The sequence below is a fragment of the Heterodontus francisci genome, chromosome 33, assembly GCF_036365525.1.
Source record: "Heterodontus francisci isolate sHetFra1 chromosome 33, sHetFra1.hap1, whole genome shotgun sequence".
Classification (NCBI taxonomy): Eukaryota; Metazoa; Chordata; class Chondrichthyes; order Heterodontiformes; family Heterodontidae; genus Heterodontus; species Heterodontus francisci.
The window spans coordinates 44,277,772-44,294,523 of NC_090403.1; the positions used below are offsets into that span (position 1 = coordinate 44,277,772).

At 43.8% G+C, this 16,752-nt stretch overlaps 1 protein-coding gene across 4 annotated transcripts in view; it reads left to right on the forward strand.

Annotated features, from left to right (window-relative positions):
• Positions 1-16,752, forward strand: part of plcl5 (phospholipase C like 5) — a 194,908-nt gene that overhangs the window by 59,123 nt on the left and 119,033 nt on the right. The window contains exons 2-3 of one of the 4 annotated variants that reach the window (XM_068013430.1): positions 10,551-10,696; positions 12,214-12,292. The exons of 1 other annotated variant lie outside the window; for it this stretch is intronic. The gene's annotated coding sequence lies outside the window, so the exon portion shown is untranslated. The remainder of the gene's footprint in view (positions 1-10,550; positions 10,697-12,213; positions 12,293-16,752) is intronic. 2 more of the 4 variants (XM_068013431.1, XM_068013432.1) reach the window with 2 other exon arrangements.

The following is a 16,752-nucleotide window of genomic DNA, read 5'->3' on the forward strand; positions in this document are numbered from 1 at the left end:
GGGGAGGACAGGAAAGTGTGCTGTAGTATTCCTTTAAACAGTGAGTATTAAAATGTTTTATGGAGACTTTAGGCTTCCTAAGCAGGATGATGAAAGGCTTTGCAAAAAAAAAAGCAGGCATCCCAAATTTCTGTTGCCTAAAATGCCACTCAAATTGGATAATAAGCTTCACACATCTGTCATGTGTACCTGGCTGTTTTCTTTCCGGGAAAAATGTCAGAGTAATTCTGCTGTTCTCATATCTTTTTAGAGCACGTTTGCTTATTTATAAGCCTGTTTTAAAAAAAAAAAAATCACATTTAAAAGTATATTGAAAGCAAGAAACTTTGAGAAGACAAAATCAGGATGTCTGCAGCCTCTTAGTTAACATTTGTGTGAACTCGCACAGTTTAATTGATCACTATATGAAGTTGCTGAACAACAATTAGACTTTGTAGCTGAAAAGGGACATGCACTTCAGAGTAAGATTGATAAATTGTGCTTTACATGCTAAAATATTTTACTGTAGTGCATCCTCTGACTTACTGTGATTAGCGCTGCAGATGATGTGCTAATAATAGAACAAATTATTCTGCCATGCACGGTTCACTGGCCTTTAATTATAAACTTATTCAAGGCAACTTTCTTATATCTGAGTGGCAAATTTCTTTCAGTAATTTTTTTTTTTTTTGAAAAAAAAGCCAGTTATTTGTGATTGACAGAGAAGCTCTCCTTCCAACAGAATATAACTTACCAACACGGGAGTCAAAATGTTTGTAGCCTACGACTCAAAAATAATGTTCACAATCACAGTTTAAAAGAGGGAGAAGAAAGTCAGACCTATTCACCCTGGTTCCTGACTTGAACCATGATGATCTACCCCAGCACAGTTAGCTACCAAATGATTAAACTCTGGCCTTGTTGCTCTGTTTAGATTAGATTATGATTAGATTAGATTAGAGATACAGCACTGAAACAGGCCCTTCGGCCCACCGAGTCGGTGCCGAACATCAACCACCCATTTATACTAATCCTACACTAATCCCATATTCCCACCAAACATCCCCACCTGTCCCTATATTTCCCTACCACCTACCTATACTAGTGACAATTTATAATGGCCAATTTACCTACCAACCTGCAAGTCTTTTGGCTTGTGGGAGGAAACCGGAGCCCCTGGAGAAAACCCACGCAGACACAGGGAGAACTTGCAAACTCCACACAGGCAGTACCCGGAATCGAACCCGGGTCCCTGGAGCTGTGAGGCTGCGGTGCTAACCACTGCGCCACTGTGCCGCCCCATTAGTGTGCCCTTAAAAGATAACATCTTCCATTGTAGCAGCAGATTAATTGGACGAAGTTTGCTGGAAAAATAATGTTAATGATGCATGTTCTTATTATCGTGCAAATCGATCAAGTAAGTGCAGAGGATTAAAAAAAAAAGCCATGTGTTCTGAATCTCCAGAATTTACTGGTTGATTTACACCAGTGTTTTGCTTCTCACAAACACCATTACACACTATCTGGTTTTAAAAACCTATTGGATTTGCCCATTGATTGGATGTTACAACTCAACACGTTGGAGCGTAACAGGGGAAGTACTTTTTAAATGATGGCTAATTGTTAATATAATACCAATCCACCCCTCTGACCTGGAAATAGAATAATTTAAACTGTTTAATCTCATTCCTGCAAGTAGTCAATTGTTAGAGATTTTATAAATGTCAAATTTTAGATGTTTTTTTTCTACGTTTTCATATCTCTTTTTTTTTTTGCTCTCCCCCTCTCTTAATCCAATCTTTCCCTCTTTTCATTCTCTTTCCACACTTGATTTGACTCTGATTCGCCCTTCTCCCTCAATTTTCTTCTGCTTTCTGAATCCTTAAATCACATTGGTGAAGGGGATTCTGTTAGTTTTGCCTTTCACTAAGGTCCTAGATGCCCCATTGTCCTCAGCATGCCATTAGTAGCTTGCATTTCCACCAATTTACAGTGCAAAAGTATTTTTGAGTTGGAGAGCGCAGGAAACCTAACAGCAATTTTTTAAAAATTCATCCGTGGGATGTGGGCATTTCTGGCTAGGCCAACATTAATTGCCCTTGAGAAGGTGGTGGTGAGCTGCAAGATGCCCTCTCCAGCAAGATCTGGCCCATTATATTGTGTATTATATGATGCAACACTCCTAATCCTTAGAAAACAACACAACATATATCACTTTTGAGCAATGGCCTAGGGGATCTATTCACAGGTATGCATAAGCAAGAAATATATTGTACATCTTGTGTCCATTTGTAATTTTTTTTTTTAGTGATAAGGCAAAGTGAGGAGCAGCCTGTGTCCATAGTGATTGTGATTCTCTGTCAACAAGAGCTCGACCTCTCTTGGGTTTATCCATGAAGGTGGTTGAATAGTTTGGGTAGGGGGTGAAAACTGGTCACAGTGCACTATCAAACAAGGAGTGGCATTAATATAGTGTATTAACATAGTGTTATCCCTCCTAGGGGTGGAGAATATTGTTTGCACTTGGCACTGATGATCTTGAAGATTCTGCTGTAATATTGGAGAAATGACATGCAAAGAAAAGTGCAGTTTCCAATAGGTGACTGACTTCAGTGATCCATTTACTTGGAGCTCATCTTCCTCTGAGGGAAGCAATAACATATAAACAATAATCCCACTTCACTTTTTTTTTTGTTTATGCACAGTGTGGATTTATTACTGAAGCATTAGATATAACAGCACTCCCCTCTCTGCTCCAGCTGGTACATATCGTTCTGTTGGAAAGGATGCATCTTTGTGATTGCTCATAGTTTCCAGTTTGGTTATTTATAGGTCTATCGTAACTGATATTTGAGTTACTGTAGAACGGCAGTAGTCTAAATCATTATTTTTGATCAATTAATTGATCCATTAGGGGTTAATTTCTGCTGGTAGTGCACAGATTAATGTATTCATGTAAAATTCCTCTTGTGAGTTATGTTTTATATAGAAATTACAATACAGGAACTGCAATTCGGCACAACCAGTCTGTGTTGGTGTTGACCATTATTAATTTATTTCATAAAAGGATTAATGAATTCACTCTAGTAGTCCACAAACATTTTAACCAATGCTGTACCAAAGGAAAGGAAACCACTCCATGTCAGCCTGATTTCTCGTGATGTCCTGGGATCAGATGGTCATATTTCAGCATGGAATGTACGGATTTCAAATCCGAACTAAAATTTGGACTTCCATAACCGATGCAATTGGGCTGCTGCAGGATTCCCATTTCAACAACGTTTGCAAGACATTAGAAATTCATTTGTGGCTTTTTTTGTTGGGGAATCTAAGTAAAGAACGTAGGAACAGGAGTAAACCGTTTAGTCCCTCGAGCCTGTTCTGCCATTCAATTAGATCATGGTTGATCTGTACCTCAGCTCCATTTGCTTGCCTTTTATTCCTTATACATTTATCTAACAAAAACTTACTGCTCTCAGTATTAAAATTTCAATTGATCCATCCTCTACAGCCTTTGGGAGTGAGACAGCCAGATTTCCACTACTGTGTGGTGAAAAAGTGCTTCCTGATTTCACTCTGGCCCAGCTCTAATTTTAAGAAGATGCTTCCCTTTTCTGTCTTTCCCCACCGAAGTAGTTTCTCTGCTTCCACCCTATTCAATCCATTTAAACACCTTGATTAGATCTCCACTCAGTATTCTAAATTAAAGGGAATGCAAACCAATTTTATACAATCTATCCTCATAACTTAGCCCTTTTATGATTGCCTTTTGAGATCTCCCTCTCTCTGTCTCTCTTTTCCAAGTAATTTGGGCGGCGCAGTGGTTAGCCCCGCAGCCTCACAGCTCCAGGGACCCGGGTTCAATTCTGGGTACTGCCTGTGCGGAGTTTGCAAGTTCTCCCTGTGACCGTGTGGGTTTTCGCCGGGTGCTCCGGTTTCCTCCCACAGCCAAAGACTTGCAGGTTGATAGGTAAATTGGCCATTATAAATTGCCCCTAGTATAGGTAGGTGGTAGTGAATATGGGATTATTGTAGGGTTAGTATAAATGGGTGGTTGTTGGTCGGCACAGACTCGGTGGGCCGAAGGGCCTATTTCAGTGCTGTATCTCTAAATAAATAAAATAAATTTTTTTAAAAATTACTTGGAAAACAATCATTCCCAGTGATTTATCCCAGGCTGTGAGAGATCCGTGGCTTATGATCACAGCAGCAGAAGCTTTATTTTCATGCTGACTTGTTCACTTAATCTGTTTGTTGAATGTTTTACTCCCAATTTATGTTTCACATTTAATGGCGTTGGCACAAAATTTCTGAATTTGAACCTACCCCTCTTGTTCATCTTTGAAGCTGTATGCATTTATTTGTGCTTTATTATTTCCTGTGGACTGGATCTGCTGACGGTTAATGTTGTTTTATTGGGCAATAAAGCAAACCCCAAACTGTTTATAGACTCTGCCTGATTAATTAGTTTACAGGATAAATTGCAGAGCCGCAGGTTACTGAGAGGATCTTAAACAAACAGTAACCAAATTGGGCAAGAGTGGACTTTTTGGCTGGTACTGTATATACAAAGGGTGTGTAAATTAGAGAGATATAACATTAGATATATAATTATTTGGTTATTCAATTGTCACATGATTCTAAATAAAGATATGTGTTCACTTGTCTTTCTCGATCCTCTCTCGTTTCTGTGTGCTGTGCTTTGAGTTGCTGGTTAGAGGTAGCCAAGGTGCTGACATCTTGTATGGATTCCCCCCTCCAGTGACCTCTATCAATAGAGTAAATTGCACATTAATGTTTGTCAACCCATAAAATATCATGATGTCTGCATCTGGGGAATTCTTTAAAACCAGCGACTAGAAGCGGGCTCGAAGCAAGCATTTTATAAAGCATAAGATACAAGAAAGTAGAAGGACTGAGAGGCAGGAATTCATCTCTGTTGCTAACAGATTTGCATAGTAATTCAGATGACAGATCACCATTTTGAGAGTGGATAAACAATACTGCAGTAATGTATGTCCAGTTAATTTGTGCTTATCCCTCACTCCCCTTTCTGTCGGTACATCTTCAAGTCTAGTCTGTACAAATTGTTACATGCAGCCACTCCCAGAAGAGGAAGAGCAACTGAATAATTGAACATCTTCCTGTGTTAATACTTATGGGAAGTCAGGCCAGGAGGTGACAATAATTAAAACTGGCACATTTTTAAGTTCGAGTTTTGTGGGAAATATTTCAGCATATAAAAGGTACGTTTCTTTTGATTGATATACCTTGTCTTGCGATTCAGTAACAATCCAGATAGTGAGTCTTGATTCTTGCAGCTCTTGAGTCCCAATGTTAATGTAATCCACCTGGTGAGATGGGGCAGGTTTACATCACACCTGAGTTTATGCTCCATTAGCTTTGGAGCTTAAAATTTATACGGGTTGTAAAACGGGCGTCTGACTGGGTTAAAAAGAAAGAATTGCATTTATGTTGCGCCTTTCATGACCTCAGGCCATCCCAAAGCTTCTTACAATCAATGAACTACTTTTGAAGTGCGGTCACTGTTGTAATGCAGGAAACGGGACAGTCAGTATACACACAGCAAACCCTCTCAAACAGCAATGTGATAATGACCAGCTAATCTCTGTTTTTGTGATGTTGATTGTTTGGCCAAGACACTGGGGACGTCTTCCCTGGTATTCTTCCATATAGTGCCATGGCATCTTTTACATCCACCTGAGGGGACAGACAGGGCCATGATTTAATATTGGCACCTCTTATCGTGCAGCACTCCCTCAGTACTGCACTGGAGTGTCGGCCTGGATTTTTGTGCTCAGGTCTCTGGAGTGAGACTTGAGACCACAAGCTTCTGACTCAGTGCCAAGACTGCGACCAACAGTTAACACTTACTTCCTGGGCAGGCCATGCAGATTGTGGGATTCGCAGTTAAATCTGACTGGTTTTGAGATTTGATAATATAAATCTATGAGCCTCTTTCACAGGGCTGTTGGCTCACAGCACTAGCTCAGCTATAGTGAAGACCACATTACACAAAGCAAGAAGCTACATAGAAATCACATGACAAAAAAAAGCAGCGGTTATCTTGGATATAAACAGTTAATTTATTTTCTTTAGTGTTGCTATATTTTAACGTTGCTAACAGAGACTTTGTTTGGAAAAATAACATTGAAAGCTTAAAAACTCAGAACTCTATAAGCTTTGCACACATGAACAGCTATATAACCCAGACTCTGCAATTTTGCAATTCACGAGTCCTCATAAAATTGTCTGCTGTTAATCTTTCATTTTTCTTTTCTTCCATTTGGTATACTTTTTTTCTGAAACTGCCTCGGTACAATTTTTTTCCTTTTCAGCTTTTCCTTCAAGTTCCTGTACTAAACCAGGAATTGCATGTTTAAATTACATAACTGGACTCCCTCTATATTGTCCAATGTTCCTTAACTGACATCCTGTTGCACACAAGGTTGGCACCCTTGTTCTCTTGACTGTAAGCCATGATTCTATTATAACTTCCAAGTTATATACAAATTTGTGACGGAAAACTCTGAGACAATGGGCTGGATTTTCGCCCTGATATGGGGCAGAAACGGAGGTGAGCGGGCATGTAATTCTGCACTGCATGCCAGCTTGCTGCGATTGGAATTTCCCAGTTGGCCTGCAGCCCCCTCCCACTCCCCCACAGTGGCGTCGGGAGGGTGGCAGCTGCCTGGAGGTAGCCTCCCTGTGACCGACCAGGGGACCAGCACTCCAGGCTGACTTTGCGGCCCTCCCCTGCCTACCTGACCATACCTGCGGCCAGAGGACACCCCGTAGAGTGGTCTCCCCCTCCACAAGTTTTAAAAGTTGCTGACGGTGTGCCTCAAGATGGAGTCTCTGTCTGGCTTGCTCTGTCTGGCTCGCTCGCTCTCTCTGTCTGTCTGTCTGTCTGGCTTGCTCTCTGTCTGGCTCTCTCTCTCTCTCTCTCTGTCTGGCTCTCTCTCTCTCTCTCTGTCTGGCTCTCTCTCTCTCTCTCTCTGTCTGGCTCTCTCTCTCTCTCTCGCTCTCTCGCTCTCGCTCTCGCTCTCTCGCTCTCTCTCTCGCTCACTCTCTCTCGCTCACTCTCTCTCGCTCACTCTCTCTCGCTCACTCTCTCTCGCTCACTCTCTCTCGCTCACTCTCTCTCGCTCACTCTCTCTCGCTCACTCTCTCTCGCTCACTCTCTCTCGCTCACTCTCTCTCGCTCACTCTCTCTCGCTCACTCTCTCTCGCTCACTCTCTCTCGCTCACTCTCTCTCGCTCACTCTCTCTCGCTCACTCTCTCTCGCTCACTCTCTCTCGCTCACTCTCTCTCGCTCACTCTCTCTCGCTCACTCTCTCTCGCTCACTCTCTCTCGCTCACTCTCTCTCGCTCACTCTCTCTCGCTCACTCTCTCTCGCTCACTCTCTCTCGCTCACTCTCTCTCGCTCACTCTCTCTCGCTCACTCTCTCTCGCTCACTCTCTCTCGCTCACTCTCTCTCGCTCACTCTCTCTCGCTCACTCTCTCTCGCTCACTCTCTCTCGCTCACTCTCTCTCGCTCACTCTCTCTCTGGCTCACTCTCTCTCTGGCTCACTCTCTCGCGCTCTCTCTCTCGCGCTCGCTGTCTGTCTGTCTGTCTGTCTGTCTGTCTGTCTGTCTGTCTAGCTCGCTCTCTCTCTCTCTCTCTGTCTGGCTCTCGCGCTCTCTCTCTCTCTCTCTCTCTCTCTCTCTCTCTCTCTCTCTCTCTCTCTCTCTCTCTCTCTCTCTCTCTCTCTCTCTCTGTCTGGCTCTCGCGCTCTCTCTCTCTCTCTCTCTCTCTCTGTCTGGCTCTCGCGCTCTCTCTCTCTCTCTGTCTGTCTGTCTGGCGCTCGCTCGCTCGCTCGCTCTCTGTCTGTCTGTCTGTCTGGCGCTCGCTCGCTCTCTCTCTGTCTGTCTGTCTGGCGCTCGCTCGCTCTCTGTCTGTCTGTCTGTCTGTCTGGCGCTCGCTCGCTCTCTCTCTGTCTGTCTGGTTCGCACTCGCTCGCTCTCTGTCTGTCTGTCTGGCTCGCGCTCTCGCTCTCTCTGTCTGTCTGGCTCGCGCTCTCGCTCTCTCTGTCTGTCTGGCTCGCGCTCTCGCTCTCTCTGTCTGTCTGGCTCTCGCTCTCGCTCTCTCTGTCTGTCTGGCTCTCGCTCTCTCTGTCAGTCTGGCTGGCTGGCTCGCTCTCTGGCTGGCTGGCTCGCTCGCTCTCCGTCTGTCTGTTATCTGCAATGGCAGGCTGCAACTCCTTCCATCATGGAGGGTCTCCCATTGGCCCTCCAGCTTAGAGAGCCCACCCACCCTTAACTGGATGGCAAGTAGCCCTCCGGCCACTAATTGCCCAATCCAAGCAAAATTTGTTGCTGCTCCTGACACAGTGCAGGGTCAGGACCTCCATTTCACCCCAACATTGGGGTTCCAACCAAAGATCCAAAATCCTACCCCATAAGTCACTTGTTTGTTTCATAGCGACCTTTATCATCTGTGTTCATTTGGAGGGCGCATCCTTTTTAACAACCATTCAATGAGCCATCATTTCTGTGTCACCATTGTGGTCAGGGAGATCATGGCAATGCACTCATGCATTTTATAGTGTATAATTCTAATCACCACGCTGCTTGGAATGTGTTCCTAATATCGTGTCCTGTCTGCCTAGTGAGTACTCAAACCTGACCATGCCAATTCTCAATCTTGCTAATTGAATGGATGAAGTGAGGTGTGCGTGTTCTCTTTGTGGTCACACTGACTTTCACATTATGCCAGTCATCCATCTTGCGAGCCTGCAGGGCAAGTGAGAATCTGGGTGCTTGGAGACGAGGGTTATCTCCACTTCAGGTTCATAACAACTCCCCTCGGAAATCCATGTTCACAAGCTGAACTGCAGTGCAACCAAGTTCACAGGCTGACTAGAGCCCTCATTGAACAGACCATTGAAGTTCGAGAAGAACTTCTGCCTGACCTGGTCTGGTAGCTTCCTCCAGTATAGTCGAGAGAGAATGTGCCAGACTGTGGTTTGCTGCATGCTGCACCAGTTTTCTCTGCAATGGGGATCTACTAGATGAGGACCTTCAACCAGGTGACGAGTGAGAGTTTGCATCTTGGCTGCGCCACCCTCAGTTCTTGCAGCCTCTCTTCTCTTGTGCAAGCTTGTTCTGCACGAGGAGGAGGAATGTTTAATATGCAGCCTGTAAAAGGGTTGTGGGAATGTGCGAGGCAGCTTAATGCATGCTGAAAGGAAGAATCACCCATGTGCGCAAGAAGCGGAAATTGTTGCATGAAGGAAAGTGGCCACAATATGAAATATTAAAGAACGTGATAGAAATTTGGGAGCAAATCCAAAACAAAATAAAAACAGAAGGTTGTTTGTGCCAATGTTGAGGGCAGTAGCAGGTGTCAAGTCTCAGCAGAAGGTGATGTAGTGAAGTGTCCCGTTGTGATTGGAAGAGAATCTTGTGGAGCAGAAGGAAGAGCTTAGTATTGCTGGGGAAAAAGACAAGTGTTGCAGAGCAAAAGAGATGTGAAGGTTCTGACATTGGTAATCTTGGCAGCACAGCCAACTCCTGGAAATGATGGTGCTGGCATCGAAATTTTCGGTTATTTCTCTGTCTGTTGATTTAACTTTCGTGGCACACATCTGCCATTTGAAGAAACAGTACCTCCTTCCTGCCCCTGCCTTGCCCAATAAGTACCTCCACTGTATCATCCAAAAATTCAGGATGCCATCGTAGTCAGCATTGTGTCTGCTGCTCCAGAAACACTATTTCCGCACACCAATGCTGCACGACCCCTCCGAACTGAGCACCCCTGCTTTAAGAAGTGGTACACCCATTGAGGTTCCCGCACATCCAAACATCAAGGGGCTTACAAGCAGTACGATTGATGTGGACACCTTGCCACTCAAATTTAAATGAGGCCTGACCATCCAAAGCGGAATGAGCATCCCACTCATATAATCGGGCAGGTGTTATGATTCTCCCGCCATCGTCCATGCTGCACATAAAAATTAACCCCTCCGTCAGTTAGCTGAAACTGCGCATCTGACTTGAGCACTAGACAAAAATGTTGTTGCAAAAGCCCAAACTATGACTATTCCACCTGGAATGAGGGGCCCTGGCTCTCCACCTATGTTGTTCATTTCTGGCAGTTTTGGTTGCTGCATTTCAGCTTTGATCTTGATTTCCCATTGGCCTTATGGTGGCTTATACTTTCCCAAGCTTCAAATTGTTAGATAAAAGATGAAACAAGCAATGTATGCAGCGTGTATGAGTGAGTTGAAATTGATTGAGCTTTGACAAAACCTGTGGGTGTTGCCCACTGGGGGGGGGGAGAAAAATGCTCTTTATTTTTTCCCCTTACACTTATTGTCTTTTTAAAGTTCTGAAAGCTTTTAATGAGCTGATTTAGCCTGCAAATGAATTAGCTGATCTGCAAAGGTGTTCCTGATTGAAAGCCTGGTGTCCAATAAAAGAGACTTTAGCAAAGTATCTAGGACTGTATGATGCTGTGAGACATTATTTTATTTTAATCCAATCCCATCTGATCTATCTTTAGAACCATAGAAAAATTACAGAACAGGAGGAGGTCATTCAGCCCATCGTGTTTGTGCCAGCCGAAAAAACTAGCCGCCCAATCTAATTTCACCTTCCAGCACCTGGTCCATAGCCTTGCAGATTACAGCACTTCAAGTGCATGTCCAGGTACCTTTTTAAAAGAATTGAGGCTTTTTGCCTCCAACACCATTCCTGGCAGTGAATTCCAGACACCCACCACCCTCTGGGTGAAAATGTTTTTCCTTGTGTCCCCTCTAATCCTTCTACCAATCATCTTAAATCTGTGCCCCCTCGTAATTGACCTCTCTGCCAAGGGAAACGGGTCCTTACTATCCACTCTATCTCGGCCCCTCATAATTTTGTACACCTCAATTAAGTCACCCTTCAACCTCCTCTGTTATAAGGAAAATAACCCTAGCCTATCCAATCTTTCTTCATAGCTGCAACTTTCAAGCCCTGGCAACATTCTTGTAAATCTGCTGTGCACTCTCTACAGAGCAACTATGTTGTTCCTGTAATGTGGTGACCAGAACTGTACACAATACTCCAACTGTGGCTGAACCAGTGTTTTATACAGTTCCAGCATTATATCCCTGCTTTTGTATTCTATACCTCAGCCAATAAAGGAAAGTATTCCATATGCCTTTTTCACAACTTTATCTACCTGTCCTGCCACCTTTAGGGACTGTGTGCATGCACTCCAAGGTGTCTGACTTCTTCTACCCCTCTCAATATCCTCACATTTATTGTGTATTCCCTCGCTTTATTTGCCCTCCTCAAGTGCATTACCTCACACTTCTCCGGATTGAATTCCATTTGCCACTTTTCCGCTCATTCAACCAAACCATTGATATCATTCTGGAGTCTACAGCCATCCTCGTCACTATCAATTACGTGGCCAATTTTTGTGTCATCAGCAAATTTCCCAATCATGCCTCCCACATTGAAGTCCAAATCATTAATATATACCACAAACAGCAAGGGACCCAATACTGAGCCCTGTGAAACGCCAGTGGAAACAGCTTTCCATTCACAAACATCCGTCGACTACTACCCTTTGCTTCCTGTCACTGAGCCAATTTTGGATCCAACCTGGCACATTCCCCTGTATCCCATGGGCTTCCATTTTACTGACCAGTCTGCCATGCGGGACCTTCTCAAATGCCTTTCTTAAATCCATGTAGACCACATCCACTGCACTACCCTCATCAATCCTCCTTGTTACTTCCTGAAAGAGTTCATTTACGTTAGTAAGGCATGACCTTCCCTTAACAAATCCACGTTGACTATCCCTGATCAGTCAATGCCTTTCTAAGTGGCAGTTTTATCCTGTCCCTCAGAATTGATTCTAATAATTTACCCACCACTGAGGTCAGACTGACCAGCCTATAATTATTTGGCCTATCCCTCGCACCCTTTTTAAACAATGGTAGAATGTTTGCAGACCTCCAATGGTCTGGCACCTCACCCGTATCTAGTGAGGATTTGAAGATGATCCTCAGCGCATCCGCTATGTCCTCCCTGGCTTCCTTTAACAACCTGGTATACAATCCATCTGGCCCTGGAGGTTTTATCCACTTTCAAGGATGTCAGATCCTTTAGTACTTGCTCTCTCATTATGCTTATCGTATCTAATATTTCACACTCCTCCTCTTTTACTACAGTGTCTGCATCATCCCTCCTTTGTGAAGACAGAGGCAAAAAACTCATATAGAACCCTGCCCACATCACCTGCAACCACGTGTAAGTTCCATTGTACATCTCTGATAGGCCCTACTCTTTCCTTAGTTATCCTTTTGCTCTTAATGTATTGATAAAACATCTTCAGGCTTTCTTTGATTTTACCTGCCATATTTTTCATGTCCTCTCTTTGCTTTTCTAATTTCCTTTTTTACTTTACCCCTGCACTTTCTATACTCCTCTAGGCTTTCTAAAGTATTAAGTTTTTTGTGATCCTCATAAGCTTTCTTTTTCTGCTTCAACATACCCTGTAAACCTGTAGCATACCGGGGGCTCTAGATTTGGCCATATCACCCTTTTATCTTTGTGTGGACATGCCTACACTGTGCCTGTAGAATCTCGCTTTTGAATGCCTCCCACTGGATTGCCAAATTCCAAATTAACAAAGTTTGTGCTCGGCCATATGTAGCATATCCTGTTCTTAATTTGCACCATGTGGTTGAGGTGTAGTACACTCTATATTGTCTCAGGTTGACTTAGTGTCAGTGTGTGGCCAAGGTGCATGAATCGGACTCCCTTAGTCTGTAAATAACAAGATTTGGAAGGCAGTGCTACATGGAGGTGGGAGAGGGAGGTGAGAATTTCTTGGGTTATGGGGCAATAACCCATTCAGAGACAGAAGGGAAGGAAGAGGGAGAGAGACCCTCTTCGACCTGGGGCGGCACAATGGTTAGCACTGCAGCCTCACAGCTCCAGCGGCCCGGGTTCAATTCTGGGTACTGCCTGTGCGGAGTTTGCAAGTTCTCCCTGTGACCGCATGGGTTTCCGCCGGGTGCTCGGTTTCCTCCCACAGGTTGATGGGTAAATTGCCCCTAGTGTAAGTAGGTGGTAGGAGAATGGTGGGGATGTGGTAGGGAATATGGGATTAATGGAGGATTAGTATAAATGGGTGGTTGTTGGTCAGCACAGACTCGGTGGGCCAAAGGGCGTGTTTCAGTGCTGTATCTCTGACATTCAGTTGAAGTAAGCAGCAGAGATGGAGACATGTAGGCCTTGATATTCTTCCATGGGCGCGATCCAGAAGTTAGAGCTGAAAATGAGCCTAGTCCTGTGCCCATTCTGCCATTGTTGAATTAATGAGGTGAGGTGAGAGTCACTGCCCTTGATATCAAGGCAGCATTTGACAGAGTATGGCAGGAGGGAGTCCTAGCAAAACTGCAGTCAATGGGAATTGGGGAAAACACTCTGCTGGTTGGAGTCGTACCTAGCGCAAAGGAAGATGGTTATCGTTGTTGGAGGTCAATCGTCTCAGCTCCAGGACATCACTGCAGGAATTGACATCACGACAGGAATTCCTCAGGGTAGTGTCCTAGGCCCAACCATCTTCAGCTGCTTCATCAATGACCTTCCTTCAATCATAAGGTTAGAAGTGGGGATGTTCGCAGATGATTGCACAATGATCAGCACCATTCGTGGCTCCTCAGATACTGAAGCAGTCAGTGTAGAAATGCAGCAAGGCCTGGACAATATCCAGGCTTGGGCTGATAGGTGGCAAGTAACATTTGCGCCACACAAATGCCAGGCAATGACCATCTCCAACAAGAGAGAATCTAACCATCTCCCCTTGACATTCAATGGCATTCCGATCGCTGAATCCCCCACTATCAACATCCTGAAGTTCACCATTGACCAGAAACTGAACTGGAGTAGCCATATAAATACCTTGGCTATGAGAGCAGGTCAGAGGCTAGGAATCCTGTGGTGAGTAACTCACCTCCTGACTGCCCAAAGCCTGTCCACCATCTACAAGATGCAAGTCAGGAGTGTGATGTAATACTGTCCATTTGCCTGGATGGGTGCAGCTCCAACAACGCTCAAGAAGCTCGACACCATCCAGGGAAAAGCAGCCCACTTGATTGGTACTCCTTCCACCACCGACGCACAGTAGCAGCAGTGTGTACCATCTACAAGATGCACTGCAGCAATGTACCAAGGCTCCTGAGACAGCACCTTCCAAACCCACGACCTCTCCCAACTAGAAGGACAAGGGCAGCAGATGCATGGGAACATCACCACCTGCAAGTTCTCCTCTAAGCCAGACACCATCCTGACTTGGAATTATATCACTGTTCCTTCATTGTCACTGGATCAAAATCCTGGAATGCCCTTCCTAACAGCATTGTGGGTGTACCTACCCCACATGGACTGCAGCGGTTCATGAAGGCAGCTCACCACCACCTTCTCGAGCAATTAGGGATGTCAATAAATGCTAGCCGAGCCAGCAATGCCCAAATCCCATGAATGAATAAATAAAACAAATTCTCAAATTTCTTGCAAATCTCATTTGATTATGCCCAAACATAAAACAAACAACCAGGGCCCCAAAAAGCATTGTACTAACACCATGTATTTCTCTTTTATGTATGAAAATTGAAGTTTCAACTCACTTAACCATCATTCATGCATATCAGGCCTGCAGTCGGGAAAGCTTTTCAATTTTTAATGTGACATTTTATGCTATAAAATTGCATTAAAAAACAGAAAATACAGAGCAGGTCTCAGTGGGGATAATATTTCTTTCAAGAACTCCAAGTTTCAATAAAAAAGCAGAATTTTTTTTTTTTGTACTTGCCTGGAAATCTGGTCATGGTTTGAAGAGTGCCTCTGAACTAGCACAATTACTGGAATCCCACACAAGGCTTTATGAATAGGGGCCAGTCCATTATTATGGGCAAAGATGCATTTGGAAAAGGGATCGAGAGAGAATTGTAAAAGGTTATGGCGTTTTAGGCGTATTTCACTTGCACATGTAACTCATTTCTGCTCAATTCAGAAACCTTTTAGGCCATGTATTTTGTTGCTCCCACATTGCGTGTGTGTCAGGGTGCAAACGAGCAAGAAGTTCCAGACCACAGTTGAAATATGGGGCAGAGGAGAGGAGTGAGAGAGACAGCGATCCATTTTGAATGGAAGTAGGAAGAGGGATGAATACCCTGTTGTGGGGTATATTGAGAGGGAGAAATAATTTATTATGGGGAGGGAAAGACCCTGATAAAAATAGGGAGAAAAACCCTATTGAGTAGGAGGAGGATGTAGGGAGGAAGAGGGGTAAATTTTGTTGTAGGGGTATCACAATAAAAAACAATGTTATACTGTATATGCAAAATGATTTTTGAAACTCAGTAAAACAGCATATGAGTGAGTCAAATAATGCGATGTTCTGTCTCACTCATTAGTGGGCAGGGATGGTTTCTCTCAGTTTAGTGGACAAGTGAAAGGTTCATAAGGGCAGAAGACGGAACAGATTTCTGGTGTTGAGGTGCATTTGCTTGGGTTCATGTCAAATGATTGAGTTACTCGGCTATTCTTGCACAGGGTAATTGTGAAGTAAGTTTATGTTTAGTATCCAAGCAAGTATCTTTACATAAGAGTATAACCTGGTGATTGCAGTAATTGCAAAAGGAATAATTTTCGTTGCTGAACTCTTTCTTTAACACTCAGCACCATGCACACAACGTAACATTTAACAGCCATGATCATAAACAGTGAATTTACTTGTGAAACACTCAATCCATCATTAGCACGCATTTATCACATTTTGGAATGTTACATCTGAAGGTGTCGCACATGCAAAGTATATGGTTACACTTGCGTCTGATAGACACAGTTTTATGAATGTGATATTTGAGCCAATCAGGTAGGGAACAAGGAATAAGCATGTTTGGAAACCACCAACCAAGAATCAGTAGTCAGCAGACATATAAAAAAAAAAGGTACAATGGAGGAAACAAGGAACCAACGATATCAATGAAAATATATTTGAAAACCCTTTTGGCTATAATGTTTGTGCAGCCAGCTATCTATACACAGATGAAAAGATGATTATTGGTACAAGCAATCAAAAGCTTAAATACATTTGCAAGAAATATCTTAAAATGACCACAAAACTGACCAACTAGTGGAAATGTGTCTGTTTATAGTTTTGCCACCTGAGGCCTAACGTCTCCCAGGGGCCTGGGGCATGTGATTGCCCATTCATCAACAACTGGCTGTTGTTTTCCTGACACAGTTGCTATTGATGCCCTTTTTGACTCCTTGCCATGGTTGCTTCCTGGCATAGTCTTGGGTGCTTGTGTCATTCTCATTGTAGCAGTGGCCATTTGCTGACCCCTTTCTGCAGGTGTGGCTGGTACTGGTCATCCTATTGCAGTCTAACCCAGTGCTGCCTGTTTCCCTCCATTCCCTCCCCTTTTTCCCCCACTTCACTAGTGTCTCAGAAATGGCATAGGACACCGACTAGTAAAATATGAAATCATTGATATTCAGAGGTGGATTTAAGCCTTGGGACAAAAGGAGGTACATGCAAGAAGAAGAAAGCATTAGACTCATTGGTTCTGCTCCATCCAAAGCACCATGTACAATTCCTATTCTTACAAATTCTCCCCAATTAATATAACCTTCAGTGGGAGATAAGCATGCTATCAACATGGCACAGTTGGTAGAACTCTCACTTCTGGGTCAAA